Source organism: Gossypium arboreum, chromosome 6 (assembly GCF_025698485.1).
Source record: "Gossypium arboreum isolate Shixiya-1 chromosome 6, ASM2569848v2, whole genome shotgun sequence".
In the NCBI taxonomy this organism is placed as follows: domain Eukaryota; kingdom Viridiplantae; phylum Streptophyta; class Magnoliopsida; order Malvales; family Malvaceae; genus Gossypium; species Gossypium arboreum.
Genome location: NC_069075.1, coordinates 91,844,105 through 91,862,037, shown reverse-complemented (window position 1 = coordinate 91,862,037; position 17,933 = coordinate 91,844,105). Strand labels below are relative to the sequence as shown.

Genomic DNA, 17,933 nt, shown 5'->3' with positions numbered 1-17,933 from the left:
TTAGCATATTCGCCTTCGGGACTTAGCCCGGGTAGAATTCAAATACTCATACACACATAATCAATAATCATACACAACCATATTTCATCTCACATAATTCAAGTAAGGTCACTTCTTGAGGACTTACCTCGGATGTTGTCGAACGGCTTTTTCGGCTATTCGATCACCTTTTCCTTCCCTTTGTCCAATTGTGGCCCTCTTAGCTCTTGAGCTAATTCAAACAAATTCAATTTATTAAAACCTCATTGTGCTTGCTTATGGCGAATATGACAAGGATTTTAAATGGTCATATGGCCACTCTTTAACTTGAATACACAATGGTCATGCACATTTTATACTACATCAAGCAATTCAATACAATTTATTTGAGCATCAAGGAAATGCTAAGGCCTTCAATAGGTTACCCAAGGCCGAATATTCATGTACATGTTGAGGTCAATTTTGCACTTAATACCTCACAAAAACAGCATGCAATTTACTAATTAATGCTTTGCACATTGTATTTAAAACTTATAATATAGCATCAAGCACCTACATGTGTGCTAGGCGAATTGTGCTTGCAATTTCACAAGCATTCTTCCACATCTTCTTCTTTAAACCAATATATTCATCACTTAGTTCATAACCAAAACATAATGTGCAATCATATATATGCATATATGAGCATGGCGAATTTTCAAGGTGACCATAGCCATCCAAAACACAAATTTTAACTAACATGCAAGAAGCATGAATCATGCTCAAGAATGCATCATGGCGAATATGACAATCATGTTCCTTTTCAACTTCAATCATGATAAAACAAAGAGAAAACTCAAAATCTTACTCATGAGTAGAAAATCCATCATTGCATGCATCATCATCAAGCTTCATACTTAGCATGCAATGACTTTATCACCATAACAACTTTGCCCAAATACCATTTCCATGGCATAACAAAGATTTGAGCCATGGCTAACATGCACATCAAGTTAGCAACCAAGTCATGCATGAAACTCCTAACACAACCTCATACATACCTTAATCTTGATGTAAACTTAGCCAAATCTCCTTCTAGGTCTCTTCCAACCCAAGCATGAAGCAAAATCCTCCCCTTTTCCCTTAGTAATTTCGCCAAGAAGATGAGAAAGGATGAACAAATTTTTCTTTTCTTTCCTTAGTACATTCGCCAAGCCTATGGAGAAGGATGAACATTTTTTTCTTTTTTTTTTTCATACTCTTATTTTATTATTTCAAACATGCACCACTAGCAAAACATGTTTAAGACATGTTTTCTTTTGCCCATATTCATCACCATGGCCGGCCACTATAGTCAAGTTTGGGGAATTTGACATGCAAGGACAACATTTCCTAGTGTGCATCAATAGGCCACTTCCACATTTGCCTATCTCAAATTCTAAATTTTCTCACACAAGTCCTTTCTAGTGAAATTCACCTTTATAACCCTAAATCAATCATCAAAAAATGTCATACATGAATACTCACATATTATAGGCATCAAAATAAATTTTAAATTATTGCTATGCCTCGGTTTTGTGGTCTCGAAACCACATTCTGGCTAGGGTCTATTTTGGGCTGTCACATGAATAGTAAGGGGTTTTATAGATTTTGGGGCACACAGATGTGGGGAACACCCATGTGCCCTTATTTCAGCCCGTGTTTATCGTGATTTTCAAATTTGGGCACGTCTAAAATTTGTCCCACCGCCGTGTCCCTTAGGCATGTTGGTGCACACAGCCGTGTCGCACAGCCATGTCCTAGTTCGTTCGCTTCTCCCACGCCCATGTGTATAGGTGCACGCCCTTGTTGTTTATCAGTCTTGAGCACGGGTGGTGGGACACGTCCATGCTAAATTTTCAGTTTCAACCATGGTTTCTAGACACGGGCGTGTAGGACGCCCGTGTTGTTTTGACAGTCTCGCCCACAGCCACGTCGCACGGCCATGGTAACTTATCGCATCCTGTGTTTGCGAGAAATTTTACCCTATTTTCACATGGCCGTATCACAAAGCCGTGTCTCCGCTCTTGGTGTGAGCATGGCCTAAGGCACGCCCGTGTGCCTGGCCGTGTAGTTCTGGAAAACTTGTGGCCAAGTACTCAGTTAGTGATTAAATGTTAAAAACTAAAATTTAAAGAAGTTAACACCGTTGTGCTCGGGTTACCTCCCGAGAAGCACTTATTTATAGTCTAAGCTCGACTTACCTTTCTGCTGCATGGTCATAGTGGTGCAAGGAGTTTACACTCCTCCTCCCTGCTATCAATTTTATCAAAATAAGGTTTAAATGAGTACTATTTACATTAAAAGTGTCGAATTTAGGATAAATTACCTCGACTATACCGTATGGAAAAATATTGAGTACCGTGAGAGGAATTTCTCCATTAGATTCAGAAGTGGCAATACGAGGATTTGTTGCATCCAGTAGTACTTTGTCTCCAACCTTAAGTTGATTTGGTGTAATATTGAGCTCATCCAGGTGCGGTTTTGGTTTATGTGTCCGCCATTCATCTAGTTCATCAACTCGTAGCCTTCGTTCTTCATAGATAGGTCCTTTGTTGTTGCTTGAACAAGGATCATGTGCGCTCTTCGAACCTGTTTTCTGTACAGAAGGTTTCACTAAATGATCAGTACTAGTAGAATGATTTATGCAATCACCCTCGATTTTTGAGGTGTTACTCAAATTACGAGCTTGAAGATTGATTGTGTCATCACCCACACGAAGTGTGAGTTCACCTGTACCAACATCAATTATTGTTCTAGAAGTTGCTAAAAAGGGCCTCCCTAAAATTAAAGACACGTTACTATCCTCCTCTATGTCTAGAACAACGAAATCAACTGGGAATATAAATTTGTCAATTTAACGAGTACATCTTCAATAATACCCCTAGGAAATCTGATTTTTTTATCTGCTAATTGAATGCTCATCCTAGTTTGTTTGGGTTTCCCAAGACCTAGTTGCTTAAACATTTTGCAAGGCACGACATTGATACTAGCCCCTAAATTAGTCAAAGCATTATTAACATCTAAGCTACCAATTAAACAAGGAATTGTAAAACTCCATAAATCTTGCAATCTGTTGGCCAGCTTATTCTGTAGAATGGCTGAGGAAATTGTATTCATCTCCACATGCGACGCCTCGTCTAACTTTTTCTTATTTGCTAAAAGTTCCTTTAAAAATTTAACTGCGTTCGGCATCTACGAAAGAGCCCCAATAAACAGTAAGTTAATATGTAATTTATTTAAAAGTTTAAGGAATTTACCGAATTGTTCATCTGAGTGGTCATTCCTTGTCGCATTTGGGTATGGTACACATGGTTTGTACTTTTTACTTACCTATTTTTGGTCATTGTGGTTCACCTCACCTTTACCTTTACTTACCACAGTTTCTTGCCTTGGTTCTGGTTCAGGTGCAACTATCCCTTCCTCATATTGAATGGTAATCGTATTAAGCTGCTCTCTTGGGTTAGATTCAGTGTTACTCGGTAAGCTACCTTATGGTCGTTCAGATATCAATTTAGCCAGCTGGCCTATCTAAGTTTCGAGCCCTTGGATCGACGCTTGTTAATTCTTAAGTGCTATCTCAGTATTCTGAAATTGAGTTTCTGACACTGAGATGAATTTGGTTAGCATCTCCTCAAGGTTCGGCTTTTTCTCTTGTTGGTAAGGTGGTTGTTGGAAGCCTGAAGGTGGTGGTGGTCTCTAATTCCCTTAGCCCCCCATGAGAAATTTGGGTGGTTCCTCCATCCTGCATTGTAAGTGTTGCTATAAGGATTATTTTGAGGTCGAGTATTAGTACCCATATAATTTAATTGCTCATTTTCCATGTTGTGTCCATAAGGTGGGTATTCTGAATTGCTTGTTCCTCTTTCACTTGCATTGCATTGCATTACTGGGTGAACATGTGAAGAACCAAGAAAACCATCAATTTTTCTATTCAAAAGTTCTACCTGATTAAAGAGCATGGTGAGCAAATCGACGTTAAAAACGCCAGCTGCTTTTGTTGGACTTGTCCTCAAGACTTGCCACTGATAATTATTCAGTGACATCTCTTCTATAAATTCATAAGCATCCTTAGGTGTCTTATTATTAATAGTCTCACTAGCGGCTGCGTCAACCATCTGTCTAGTCGAAGGATTCAGCCCATTGTGAAAAGTTTGAACCTGTACCCAGAGTGGTAACCCATGGTAAGGGCACCTTCTCAATAGGTCCTTGTATCTCTCCTATGCATCATATAATGTTTCTAAATCCATCTGCACAAAAGAGGAGATATCATTTCTTAATTTAGCCGTTTTAGCCAGTGAAAAATATTTAAGTAAAAACTTTTCGGTCATTTGTTCCCAAGTAGTGATTGACCCAAGTGGTAACGAGTTCAACCACTGTTTAGCCTTATTCCTTAATGAAAAGGGAAATAATTGAAGGCGTATGGCATCGTCAGAGACTTCATTGATTTTAAATGTGTCACAAAACTCCAGAAAATTTGCCAGGTGATTGTTTGGATCCTCATCCTGCAAACCATCAAACTGAACAAATTGCTGAATCATTTGAATCGTGTTAGGTTTTAGTTCAAAATTATTTGCAGCAATAGAAGACCTAACTATACTTGACTCAGTTCCTATTAAATTCAGTTTAGCATAATCATACATAGTGCGTGGAGCATGATTCTGATTTACTGGATCAACGGCAATCGCAGGAGGTAGCAGATTTTCCTAATTTTCAGCCATCTCCTCGGTTGTGGTTTGAATATCGTCCTCTTACTCTTCCTCTGTGTAGCTTAAGCTTCGACTTATTTCTCTTTGGTTTCTATAAGCTGAGCGATCGATCTCACTATCAAAAAGTAATGGTTCCGACGGGTTTCTTCTAGTCATACACTATAAAAGACCTATCAGAAGCGAATAAAAGAGAAAATTAGAAAAGAAAATAAAAATTTAAGTTGCAAATAAAGTAAAATGGCCAAAGTAATAAAAATCAATTGTTCCTAATATCTTAATTCCCCGAAAACGGTGCCAAAAACTTGAGACTTGATATTCGCAATAGGTTTTAAAAATTTATAATTAATCATTCTTGAAACTAACTATTATCACGATGAAGGCAAGTGTACCTATCAAACAGTAGTATAGCTTGAGCAAGACCGGATTGTCGAACCCAAAGGAACCAGGAGTACTAGTAATTACTTTCTTTTTATTATCTAGCCTAAAAATTAAAGGATTTGTTTATCTAAACTAATTAACTAAACTAAGGGTGCACAGAGAGAAAATTGGGGAAAAGCTTTTGGGAAAACTCAATTGATTAAGACAATATTCAAGGAAAAATCCACCTAGACTTCACTTGTTATTGGACTCTGAATCAGACGATTTATTCATTTGACTTGATCCATAGAAATCCCTAAGTTATATTATTATCTCTCTCGAGACTAATAACGTCTAACCCTAGGTTGATTAATTGAATTCTCTTTCTAATTAACATCCTAGTGTTGCATTAACTCGTTCTATGGACTCCCTTATTAGGTTTCACCCTAATCCGGTAAAATCTTGTCACCTTATCCCTAGGCGTGCAATAAACTCCGTTTAATTACGACAAATGTACTCTTAGACAGGGACTTTTGCTCCTCTGAATAAGCGCATTAACTTGAATCAATATCCTGGAATATTAAAACAAGAATTAAGAATCCATAATTAAGAACAAGTTAAATATTTATCATACAATTCAGGTAAAAATAACAAGATCCATCTTAGGTTTCATTCCCCTTAGGTATTTAGGGGGTTTAGTTCATAATTATGAAATCCAACATCTCAGAAGAATAAAGATAACAAAACATAAAGAAAACCCAAAACTCCTGAAGGAAATTGAAGGGAGATCTTCAGTCTTGACGATGAATCCGGCTTTTGAGATGGATCAATCAGCTTTCCTTGAGTAATTTCTTGCCTCCTACTCTCTGTGTCCTCTTCTAAGTGCCTCCTTAGGTGTTTAAATAGGCTTTAGAATGCCTAAAATCCCTCAAAAGTGGCCTTTTCTGAATAGGACTATACTTGGGCTCGACAGGGACACACCCGTGTGACACGCCCGTATGCGATTGCTTCAGACCGTGGTCAAGGTTGTTAAATAGGCACAGGCGTGTGGTCTACCTGTGTGAGTCGTGCTTTGATTCTACCAAATGTACACGGCCGTGTGGCCTACCCGTGTAAGGAAGTCCAGACCATGTTGATTTCCCATGTTGGTCCATTTTCTCCGTTTTCGACCCGTTTCTCACTCTTTTTACTCTCCTATGCTCACCTAAGTATAAAATATGAAATTAAAGGATTAGGAGTATCGAATTCATCAAATATAAGGATAATTCATCCAAAAATATGCTAAGCATGAGGTAAAAATATGTATAAATTACGGTTTATCAGGTCACTTTCTCATGAAGGAAAGGGATTGCCAAATAAGAACGAAGATTTTATAACCTATTAAATCCCAACATGCCGTTAAGGAGTTTCCTAGTCTCTTCACTAACTCCTTTAGAGAAGAAAATATTATATTTCCTTGCACTCACCTGATGACCAAAAAACTACAAAAATCCTTTAGGATTCTACTCAGCAACCTAGCTTGATTATTGTCCATTTTCCTAAAAATAATAAGGTCATCTATAAACACCAAATGAGAGATAGTTGGACCTGAATGACTAAGGCGAATAGGTTTCCATTTACCGCCTTATATTCTCAAATGAATGTTTTGGCCAAGCCACTCCATACACATAATGAATAAGTACAATGATAAAGGGCACCCCTGCCAAATACCCCTGGCTAGTCTGAATTTCGAAAACGACACTCCATTCCAAAGAATCTGCATAGTAGAACTAGATATAGCAGACATAATAAATTTATTTAAGATAATAGAAATACATGTTGCTTTAAAAGAACCCTTAATAAATTCCCAGCGAACCTAATCATAAGCCTTCTCTATAATAGCCCATTTTTAGTCGAATCGTAATAGTGATTTTGGAACCACAAATTCAAGGTCAAAATAATTATTTTATTATTATTTTAATGTTTACAGTATGATTTTATGATTGTGTAAAAATTTCGTTAAGAAATTTTATCGTTTGAGTGTCTAATTTGATAAACAGGACTAAATCGCGTAAAGTGTAAAACATGAGTTTTATTAGCTAAAGGTGTCTAATAGCTATAGAGCCTTAAAGTGGAGGTCCTTATGTAGTAATTAGCCTATTTTTAATATGAGTAGAAAAATATGGCCATTAATTAAGTGATTTTAATGGTTTATTAATTAGGTTAAAAAGGTAATTTAGTAAAATAATAAGTAAATTAATAAAAAAGAAAAGCTATCATCTTTCTTCTTCAATTCTTCCATCAAAAATTTCAAAGCATAAAAGCCATAGAAGTTTTCTAGGGTTCGGCTACCTTCTAGCTCAATTAATGAGTATATTTTATCTCGTTTTTAATGATTTTTATGTTTTTGAGATCATTGCAGCTTAGTCTAGTTAGCCCAGCGACTATTTTGCAAAATCGTTAAAGGTTTACGATTTTTCAATTGATGAATCTATGTGTATTTTGATGTTTGATGATAGAAAATGTATGCTTATTGTTAGATAAAAAATATTTGTAAAATGATTTTTGACAAAATTGTCATTTAGGGATTAAATTGAGAAATGTTAAAATTTTGTTGTTAAATTGTGAAATAAATGGAAAATATGGGCTGCTATGGTAATAAGAGAAATTCGGCTTGCATGGGTAAGGACTTAATTGCATGATTTTGTATTTTTATGAGATAAGGACTAAATTGTAAAGAAATTTAAATATTAAGGGCAAAAGTGTAAAGTTACCATAATTTGATATTCGGATTAAATTGAATAGATTGATAATTAAATAAGTTAATTTTCGTTACATATAGATCAAGAAAAGCGAAATTCAGATTGAGATCAGGGAAAAACAAAGTGTTGGACTAATCGACTCATTTTATTGTTTTTGCATTCGAGGTAAGTTCGTATGTTAATAGGCATTAATATAATTGTGTTTTAAATTCTTTATTATTGAATTATTTGAGAATATGACCTTGAGAATATATTCGACAAAGATTTGACATTAAGAAATCCCGGTTGAACTTTAGGAATATATTAGGATACGAATGACATGGCATTAGGGGTTATGTGAAGTGTCAGAAATTCTCATCAGCTTGTGTGTGCAGCACCGTGTAGCTACGACATGACCGTCAACTTGTGTGAGCAGACCCGTTAATAGGTCGAGAGTGATCATTATATGTGATATAAGATTGAGATAGCTTCGGCTATGTATTGGCACTTAAAGTACGAGATTTCTGAGTATCTGATAGTATTCTAAATGGTTTAATGGTATATCGTAGATATGAAATGGTGAGAAATAGATACGTATCAGTACAGGTATGTATGGAAATTGTACGAGCTTTGAAACTATGAAAGTTATGAGATCTTGATTAATTATGTGATTGAATATATGTTAACCTTATCATTACATGAATTCGAAGTATACTATGTTATATTACTTAAATGGTGATTAAATGATGAGTTTTACTTATTAATTATATGAGCTTACTAAGATTTATAACTGACTTTGTTTATTTTTCCATGTTTTATAGAGATATCGAAGCTAGCTCAGATTTGGGAATCGTCGGAGCTTGCATCACACTATCGAGCTTCTGTTTTAATATTTTTGAACTTCTATTTTGGTTATATGGCATGTATAGGAATTACGGTAATTTTGGTTTATGGTTTGGTAATGAATTTAGCCATTTGAATTGGCTTGTGTCTCAATCGTGAGTGATACACGGTCAAATGACACGGCTATGTGTCTCCTGCTGTTTAATTAGAAATCAAGTCAGTATGCTCCACATGACCCAGCACACGGGTGTGTGACTTGGCCGTGTGGCATAAGTTAGTATACCTTACAGGTTTGGCACAGCCTAGCACACGGGCTGGCACACGGGCGTGTGTGGGAATTTTGAAGGGCACACGGGCTAGTCACACAAGCGTGTGGTTGGCCGTGTGACCCAAGTCAGAGATTACACGGGGTCAGACACGGGCTGGGACATGGGCATGTGATCCCATTTCGAATGTCCACACAACTTGTGACACGTGTGAGACACACGGTCGGGCCACACGGGCGTTTCGCCATTGTATTTTGTAAAATTTTCTAAGTTTTCCAAAAATTTCATAAGTTATTGGTTTAGTCCCTACTACCCTGAATGCATGTTTTGAGCCTCGTAAGCTTGAATTAGGGACTTGATGATTGATTATGAATGATGTTTATTTGGAAATGGAAAATGTATATGAAATGTATCTTTATTTATGAAATAAGTCTGGCAATGCTCCGTAACCCTATTCTGGAAATGAATATGGGAGAGGGGTGTTACATTTGTTAGTATCAGAGCTACGACTTAGTCGATTCTAGGGCTAACGTAGTGTGTGTGGGAGTCTAGCTATACATGCCATATATAACCTGTGATAGTGTGATATCTCCTGATAATTTAAAACGTGTTTTTTTATAGTAAATGGATTTCAATCAACCTGTGCCTGATGATGTTAAGAGTAATACACCAGCCTCCGTTCACTGAGTAGCACAGTCTGAGTAGAGACCCGTATCGGGTAGTCAGGGAGGAGAGGCCAAGGAAGCCTTCTTCCATATGATGAATGAGTGGTTCACTGAGTTTGTCCGAACAAGTCCGGCTGCTCAGCAACCTCCACCCTCACCTATTCCCCAACCGGTCCCCGTAGCTCCTCAAGTAGTTGAACATTTACGATTGAGTAAGTTGCCATTTGATAAAATCTGAAAGTATAGGGCTGAAGAGTTTAGAGCTATCGTTGATGAAGATCCTAAGAGAGTTGAGTTTTGGCTTGATAATATGATCAGAGTATTTGATGAACTATCTTCACACCAGCTGAATGTGTAAAATGCACCGTATCACTTCTGAGAGACACTGCATATTAATGGTGGAACACTTTGATATCTGTGGTACCGAGAGAAAGAGTCACGTGGGAATTCTTTCAAGCTGAGTTCAGAAAGAAATACATCAGCCAGTGTTTTATCAATCAAAAGCGAAAAGAGTTTTTGGAATTGAAGCAAGGTCGAATGCTTGTGATAGAGTATGAGAGAGAGTTCGTAAGACTCAGTAAATATGCTCGAGAATGTGTTTCCATAGAGGCAATTATGTGTAAAAGATTTGAAGACGAGTTGAACAAAGACATCATACTGCTAGTTGGGATTTTGGAATTGAAAGAGTTTGTGGTACTAGTTGACCGAGCTTGCAAAGCTGAGGAACTTGGCAAAGAAAAGAGAAAAGTTGATTTCGAGGCTAGAGACTCGAGAAAGAGGTTAATGAGTAAACCATATCAGTCTTCATCAAAGAAATCACGAGATTTATATAATCGTTCAATAGCTTCAGTGGGATATCCAAATAGAGATCTTGGGAAGTAATACTCGAGTCCTAAAGCTCAAGCTACTTCGATGTCAAGTGTTGGTAGTGTGAAAACAATAAACCCAAGTGTCAACAGTGTGGACAATGACATTTTGGGGATTGCTGGATGAATAATAAAGCTTGTTTCAATTGTTGTTCGTTAGATCACTTTATTCGAGATTGCCTTGAGTTAGTCGAGAAAGATAAATTTTAGAATGCAAGACCAAGTAACACAGTTGCTAGAAGGAGACCACCTAGAAATGTGGGAAATGTGACCAGTAGTAAAGGAACGACAAAGGACTCTGCCGTGAGATCTGAGGCTCGAGCGCCAAAGAGTTTATGTTATTAGTGCTCGTGAAGATGCGTCGTCACCAGATGTTATCACCGGTACATTTTCTCTCTATGAAACTGTAACGCCCCAAAATCTAAGCATTTATTTTTGTTGTTGTGTTGCACAAATATCTATTTGCTTCAAAGGTTATGTGTTCTAGGAGTGTCTGAGAAGTCCTGAGTTCAAGCCTTGGCTTGTACTAAGTTTTTTTTTTTTACTTGATTAAACATTGTCTCTAGTCAGTAGGCTTCTTAAATAAAAGTTGGTAAAACATGTCATAAAAAGCCTGATGGTCTAAGGGATAGTGTTGTGTTACTATTACTAAAAGACTGGAGTTCGAGTCCTGCTTGGAGCAAGGTGTGTTTTATTTTGCAAGTTACCGTGTAAGAGGTTGTATGTCAGTGGAACTCTGTGGCTTGGACAATTAGAGTGTTTGAGGGGTATAGGGGATTATGTAGTTGAAATTAGGAGGAGAAAAGGGGGATTTGGACAGTGATTGGTTTGAGGATGTTGTAGAGAGATTTTAGGAGAGGATCAAGGGGATTTGAAGTGGAGGGAGTGTTGATGCCAAATTAGAATTGTAGACAACCAATGAATTTGGTTTGGGGTAGAATTCGACTGAGGGTGAGCTTGAGTTTTGATTTCTGTGCATTTTTGTTGCTTTTCCTCCTCACTTTGATTTCTAACGAGTGCTTTTTGGGTTCTTTCTTACACTTAGCAATAGCCAAATTCACATTAAGGGACCATTTAGGTACTTTCATTTGGACTATTTTGGTTTTTGTTCTCTTCTCTCTACTTTCTGACAACCATACTTCCCTTGATACCTTTGTGACCAAATACTTTTCTTTTTTCCTCTAAAGATTTCTTCATTCTTGGTGAACCAATTCTCTTCCTCCTCTTTTCCTTTCAAATCGATTTTTCATTGATCTATTGCCTCTCTTTCTCTGGCTTCTCCAATCCGTTGTGCTTGGCTGAACACCATTCTTTCTTTTCCCTCTGTGCTGACTCTTCTCTCTTCATCCATATCGACTTTGGTGGTAATACAACTATTCGGTTAGGCATTTTTTCTTCCTTTCTCCCTCTTTATCTTTTGTAGTCTTACACCTAACTCTACCTGTGTTGTCGTTTTGTGATAGGGGTACAATTGTTTAGTTTGCCTCCAACATATTGTGTACTTTCGGCTCTTCTATAGGGATAGGCCGATTGTCCTTTACCTCTAACCTTAACCCTACGTTTTCGGTAAGTGATTATTCTTTTAGTTCAAACTGTTCTTTTCTCTAATGGTTGACAAGGCTCGGCTATAATACAGGCAATCCCTAAGGCCTAGGGATTAGGTTCTTGCAGCAAAGTAGGTGGGCAAGCTTCAATTGACCTATCTAGTAAGTGAAAGGTAATTTTCTGATTAAGGGTGTAACACCCTAAACTTGTCCTAAAAGTTAGGCTCGAATCTGGCATGTCACATTGAAGTGTTTTTCAAAAACCATGTTCTCATTGAAAACCCTTCTTACTACTCAAAACCTCTGGCCATTTTAAAACTTGGAAACATTAATTCCCTTAAAACCTTACTTGCTGTCGAAGCTTACTTTTAAACAGTTGCAAAAACATGATATTTTGAAAACCAGTTGTTGTTTTGGAAAACCGTGCCCTACTTCTAACAGATATTAAGCATACTAAATAAATTTCCCCAAATAAAAAGGTTAAGAAAATAAAGAGGCCTTAATACAACCCAAATCAAAAACCAAAGTGCTTAACTAAATAAACGAAATAGAAACAAATGTGCAGTTGTGTGGTAGTCTCCGAGTCCCTCTGTGACACCGATCCACCTAACGTTGAGGATTACCTGGACAGTTAATAAACGGGATGAGTTTATGAAAACTCAGTGTGTAATCCCCTTACTAGAGTAACAACCAGTAAACAGACAGAATTCAGAATTAGTCTGGGCCGGAGCCCATTACAGTAATAGTACAGTCTAGTTCAAAGCATACGTGGGCCAAAGCCCGTTACAATATCATTTGGGTCACAGCCCATAACAGAATCAATTGGGCCTAGCCCATCTTAGCCTTAATTGGGCCGAAGCCCACATCGCAATAATATCACAATAATATCATACATGCAATGTTGTGCAGCCCACCCCAATAATCCAACCACTGCACACCAACTCCGTCCCCGGTACACATCATATGGGGATATAAATATCGACCCACCCATTCGATACACATCAATGGCAGCCCGATTGCGGTACTACCTTCATTGAAACAAGCTGCTAATCAAATATTAGGCTTAATAGCCATCGGTGGATCCACGGTCGTCAAGCAACCATGCGATCCTCATATACTTCATCCGTTCCATAATTCCCAACCCATGCAATATGCCGTGTATGTCATGCTCAATCATCACACGTGTATGCAAAATGGCCATACTCAGTAACAGTCTTTTAAACATATATTAAGAGCATATCAGTCATACAACCACAGTCAAGTCAATTAAAACGCAGTCATACATTAATAATCAAATCAATCAAATTCGAAGTCTAAGTCGTTCATTTACCCTCAAGGGCAAAACAGTCATTTTACCCTACAGGGGTATGTCGGTCACTTTACACGATAAGGGTATTTCAGTAATTTTACACTACAAGGGTATTTCGATAATTTTAAAAATCGGGGATGTTTCGATAATTTTATAAATCGAGGGTGTTTTAGTAATTTTACAAATCGAGGGTATTTCGATAATTTTACAAATCGAGGGTGTTTTGAAAATTTTACAAATAGAGGGTGTTTCGGTAATTTTACAAATCGAGGGTATTTCGGTAACTTCACAAATCAAGGGTATTTCAGTAATTTTACAAATTGAGGGTATTTTAGTAATTTCACAATCGAAGGTATTTTGGTAATTTTACAAATCGAGGGTATTTTAGTAATTTTACAAATCGAGGGTGTTTCGATAATTTCACAAATCAGGAGTATTTCGGTAATTTTACAAATCGAGGGTATTTCAGTAATTTTACAATCGAGGGTATTTTGGTAATTTTACAAATTGGGGGTATTTTGGTAATTTTACAAATTGAGAGTATTTCAGTAATTTCTCTTTATTATGGGTTTATTACTTACCTTGGCCCATTAACAAGTCCTCGTTGGCTAAAGTGAACAGATACTATGCACCAGGTAGGATTCTAGAGAAGAGGAGGTGAGTCATTAAGACCGCTTAAGTACCAAGCTCTCTCTAGATCCAATCCTAGACATGCATATACCCATTGCCACACCTTAACCTTATGACTCGTCCACGGTCGCGATTAATTAATTATTTAAGTTTTATGTCTCCTTGAGTAGTTACCAAAAATTAGGTCCACAACCGCTTTACTAAACACTAACAGATCCACACTTATTCATTTGGCCCCTTTAGACCCAATCTCGTTCACATGGCCCATCAGGCCCAATTACATTAATAAGGCCCATCAGGCCCGATCACATTCATATGGACCATCAGGCCCAACTACTTCCCACCTAACAGTTAGATTTACACAAGCGAGCCCACGGGCCCATCGAGGCCTAAAACAGCCCCAGCACACGAGAACGCTAGTGCTAGCTTTCAACTTTTGCCGATTTCTAACAAAGAAGGGTGTGAATACACATCTATTTATGAGAATGCACCGAAGTCCACGATCACCAACCTTGGCACATCCTGCATTGGGTCTTAATCACCTTTTTCTTTTTCACCAACTCATCTGGTTCGCTTTATTTAAAGCCAGCTTCTCATCAATTCCCATGTTAGCTTCCCAATGTTCAATTACTTTCAACCATTAGAAAAATTTCTTATTTTCTTATGACCACCTCAACCACAGAGTTCCAGTCCAACTCCACCTCCTACATAGCTCAAACAGCAAAATAAATACTCCATTGTGCATCCCAAGACTTGAACCTTAGACCTCACGGTTACACAACACGCCACCTTGCCACTCCACCACAGGCTCGTTCTGTGTCATATTTTATCCTCAATTAAATATAAGGTCTATAGGCCAAAGTTCAGGTTCTATTAAAAGAAAAATCAAAATAAATTGCAAGAGCCAAGACTTGAACCCAGGCTCCCTTACAACCTTAATGACGCCACAACCACTAGACCACATGCTTCCTTGTATCATTTATTTACCACAATAATTTAACAGGCCTTCATCCAAGCATCCAGGGTTTTATTCACTTAGTACCAAAATTTTTGCTAAAGCTTAGGTTTGAACCCAAGATTTCTCCAACACTTCTCAAGGCCATTAACCACTGAAGCAGACATTTAATTGTATCATTTCCTTGTACAATTAAATGCTTAAATACAACCTCCTTAGGGACCCATACCAAAGGCCCAACACTTCTAGGCCCAAATTCGGGGCGTTACAATTCTACCCCCTTAAAGAAATTTCGTTCTCAAAATTTCCAACTATCTGAACAAGCGCTTAGCTCAATCTACACCACTAGGCTCCCGCTGCGCACTCTAGTTCCAAACTACATGAATACACTTTTAACTTAATCTCAAAACCTCTCACACCCAACAAAAACATCTAACCACAGAAGCAAACAAATATTTACCATAGATGCCTACAATTTCTATATTCAAACATCACATCCAAACAAAACACACCTGACTTAAAAGGAACTGTGATCCATCTTCCTGTTGCACTCCAAGTGCCTAGCCTGAAGTGTTTCACCATACGCCTTAACTCTTGCCTCAAACACTTCTTCCAGCACTTCCCTTACCAACTGGATCAGTGCCGACCAAGCTCCGAGTTATTGGTACCCGAAGTTAGCGGACTTACCTTGACTACAGTTTCCTGAACCATCTCATGTTTCGGGGGGACGGGCAACTCCTCGCGACCTTGCTTGTCTTAGAAATCCATCACAGTATTGTTGCTAACTAAAAAAAAAAAGCTGATTTCCAGAACATACACTGAATAAATACAAAATCTAACTTTAAGTACTGTCTAACAGAAAACTTATGGATTCGGTGCCAGAGACTTGGTAACCACACTTTCAGGAAAATATTTAGAAAAACATTTCAAATATTTCAAATCTTTTCAAACTTTTTTGAAACAATTCTTTCGAAAATCCAATTTTAAAACCCATTCCACAGCCTAGTTTTGTAACTTGATCTGATACCACTAAATATAACACCCCAAACCCGGCCTAGAAGTTAGGCCCGAATCTGGCGTGTCACATTGAACTGTTTTTCGAAAACCATGTTCTCATTGAAAACCCTTCTTACTACTCAAAACCTCTGGCCATTTTAAAACTTGTGAAACGTTAATTCCCTTAAAACTTTACTTGCTGCGGAAGCTTACTTTTAAACAGTTGCGGAAACGTGATATTTTGAAAACCAGTTGTTGTTTCAAAAAACCGTGCCCTACTTCTAGCAGATATTAAGCATACTAAATAAATTTCCCAAATAAAAAGGTTAAGAAAATAAAGAGGCCCTAATACAACCCAAATCAAAAAACAAAGTGTTTAACAAAATAAACGAAATAGAAAAACATGTGCAGTTGTGTGGTCGTCTACGAGTCCATCTGCGACACCTATCCAACTAACGCTGAAGATTACCTGCACAATTAATAAACGGGGTGAGTTTACGAAAACTCAGTTTGTAATCCCCTTACTAGAGTAACGACCAAGAAATAGACGAATTTAGAATCGATGCAAATGGAGCCTATTACGATAACGATGCAGATCGATTCGAGCATACGTGGGCCAAAGCCCGTTACAATATCATTTGGGTCACAGCCCATAACAGAATCAATTGGGCCTAGCCCATCTTTGCCTCAGTTGGGCCGAAGCCCACATTGCAATAATATCACAATAATATCATACATGCAATGCTGTGCAGCCCACCCCAATAATCCAACCGCTACACACCAACTTTTTCCCTCGATACACATCATGTGGGGATATAAATATCAGCCCACCCATTTGATACATATCAATGGTAGCCTAGTTACGGTACTACCTTCATTGCAGCAAGCTGCTAATCAAATATTAGGCTTAATAGCCATCGGTGGATCCACGGTCGTCAAACAACCATGTGATCCTCATATACTTCCTCCGTTCCATATTTCCCAACCCATGCAATATGTCATGTATGTCATGCTCAATCATCACACGTGTATGCAGAATGGCCATACACAGTAACAGTCGTTTAAACATATATTAAAAGCATATCAGTCATACAACCCCAATCAAGTCAATTAAAATACAGTCATATATTAATAATCAAATCAGTCAAATTCGAAATCTAAGTCAGTCATTTACCCTCAAGGGAAAAACAGTCATTTTACCCTATAGGGGTATGTCGGTCATTTTACACTACAAGGGTATTTCGGTAATTTTAAACTACAAGGGTATTTTGATAATTTTACAAATCAGAGGTGCTTCAATAATTTTACAAATCGAGGGTATTTCAGTAATTTTAAAAATATTTCTGTAATTTTACAAATCGAGGGTATTTTGGTAATTATACAAATTGAGGGTGTTTCAGTAATTTTACAAATCAAGGGTGTTTCGGTAATTTTACAAATCGAGGGTGTTTCAGTAATTTCACAAATCGAGGGTATTTCGGTAATTTTACAAATCGAGGGTATTTTAGTAATTTCACAATTGAGGGTATTTCGGTAATTTTTAAAATCGATGGTATTTTGGTAATTTTACAAATCGAGGGTGTTTTGATAATTTCAAAAATTGGGGGTATTTTGATAATTTTACAAATCGAGGGTATTTTTGTAATTTCACAATCGAGGTTATTTCGGTAATTTCTTTTTATTATGGGTTTGTTACTTACCTTGGCTCGTTAACAAGTTCTCGTTGGCTAAAGTGAACAGATACTATGCACCAGGTAGGATTCTAAAGAAAAGGAGGTGAGTCATTAAGACCACTTAAGTACCAAGCTCTCCCTAGATCCAATCCTAGACATGCATATACCCATTGCCATACCTTAACCTTATGACTCGTCCACGGTTGCGATTAATTAATTATTTAAGTTTTGTGTTTCCTTGAGTAGTTACCAAAAACTAGGTCCACAACCCCTTTACTAAACATAGACAGATCCACACTTATTCATTTGGCCCCTTTAGGCCCAATCTCGTTCACATGGCCCATCAGGCCTAACTACTTCCCACCTAACAGTTAGATTTACACAAGCGAGCCCATGGGCCCAG

General features: G+C 37.7%; 1 non-coding gene across 1 annotated transcript; it reads left to right on the top strand.

Annotated features, from left to right (window-relative positions):
* The first annotated feature begins 4,173 nt into the window (after positions 1–4,173).
* Positions 4,174–4,280, top strand: LOC128294918 (small nucleolar RNA R71). The gene has a single exon (XR_008285225.1). It is a non-coding gene; the product is annotated as a small nucleolar RNA R71 (small nucleolar RNA).
* The last annotated feature ends 13,653 nt before the right edge of the window (positions 4,281–17,933 follow it).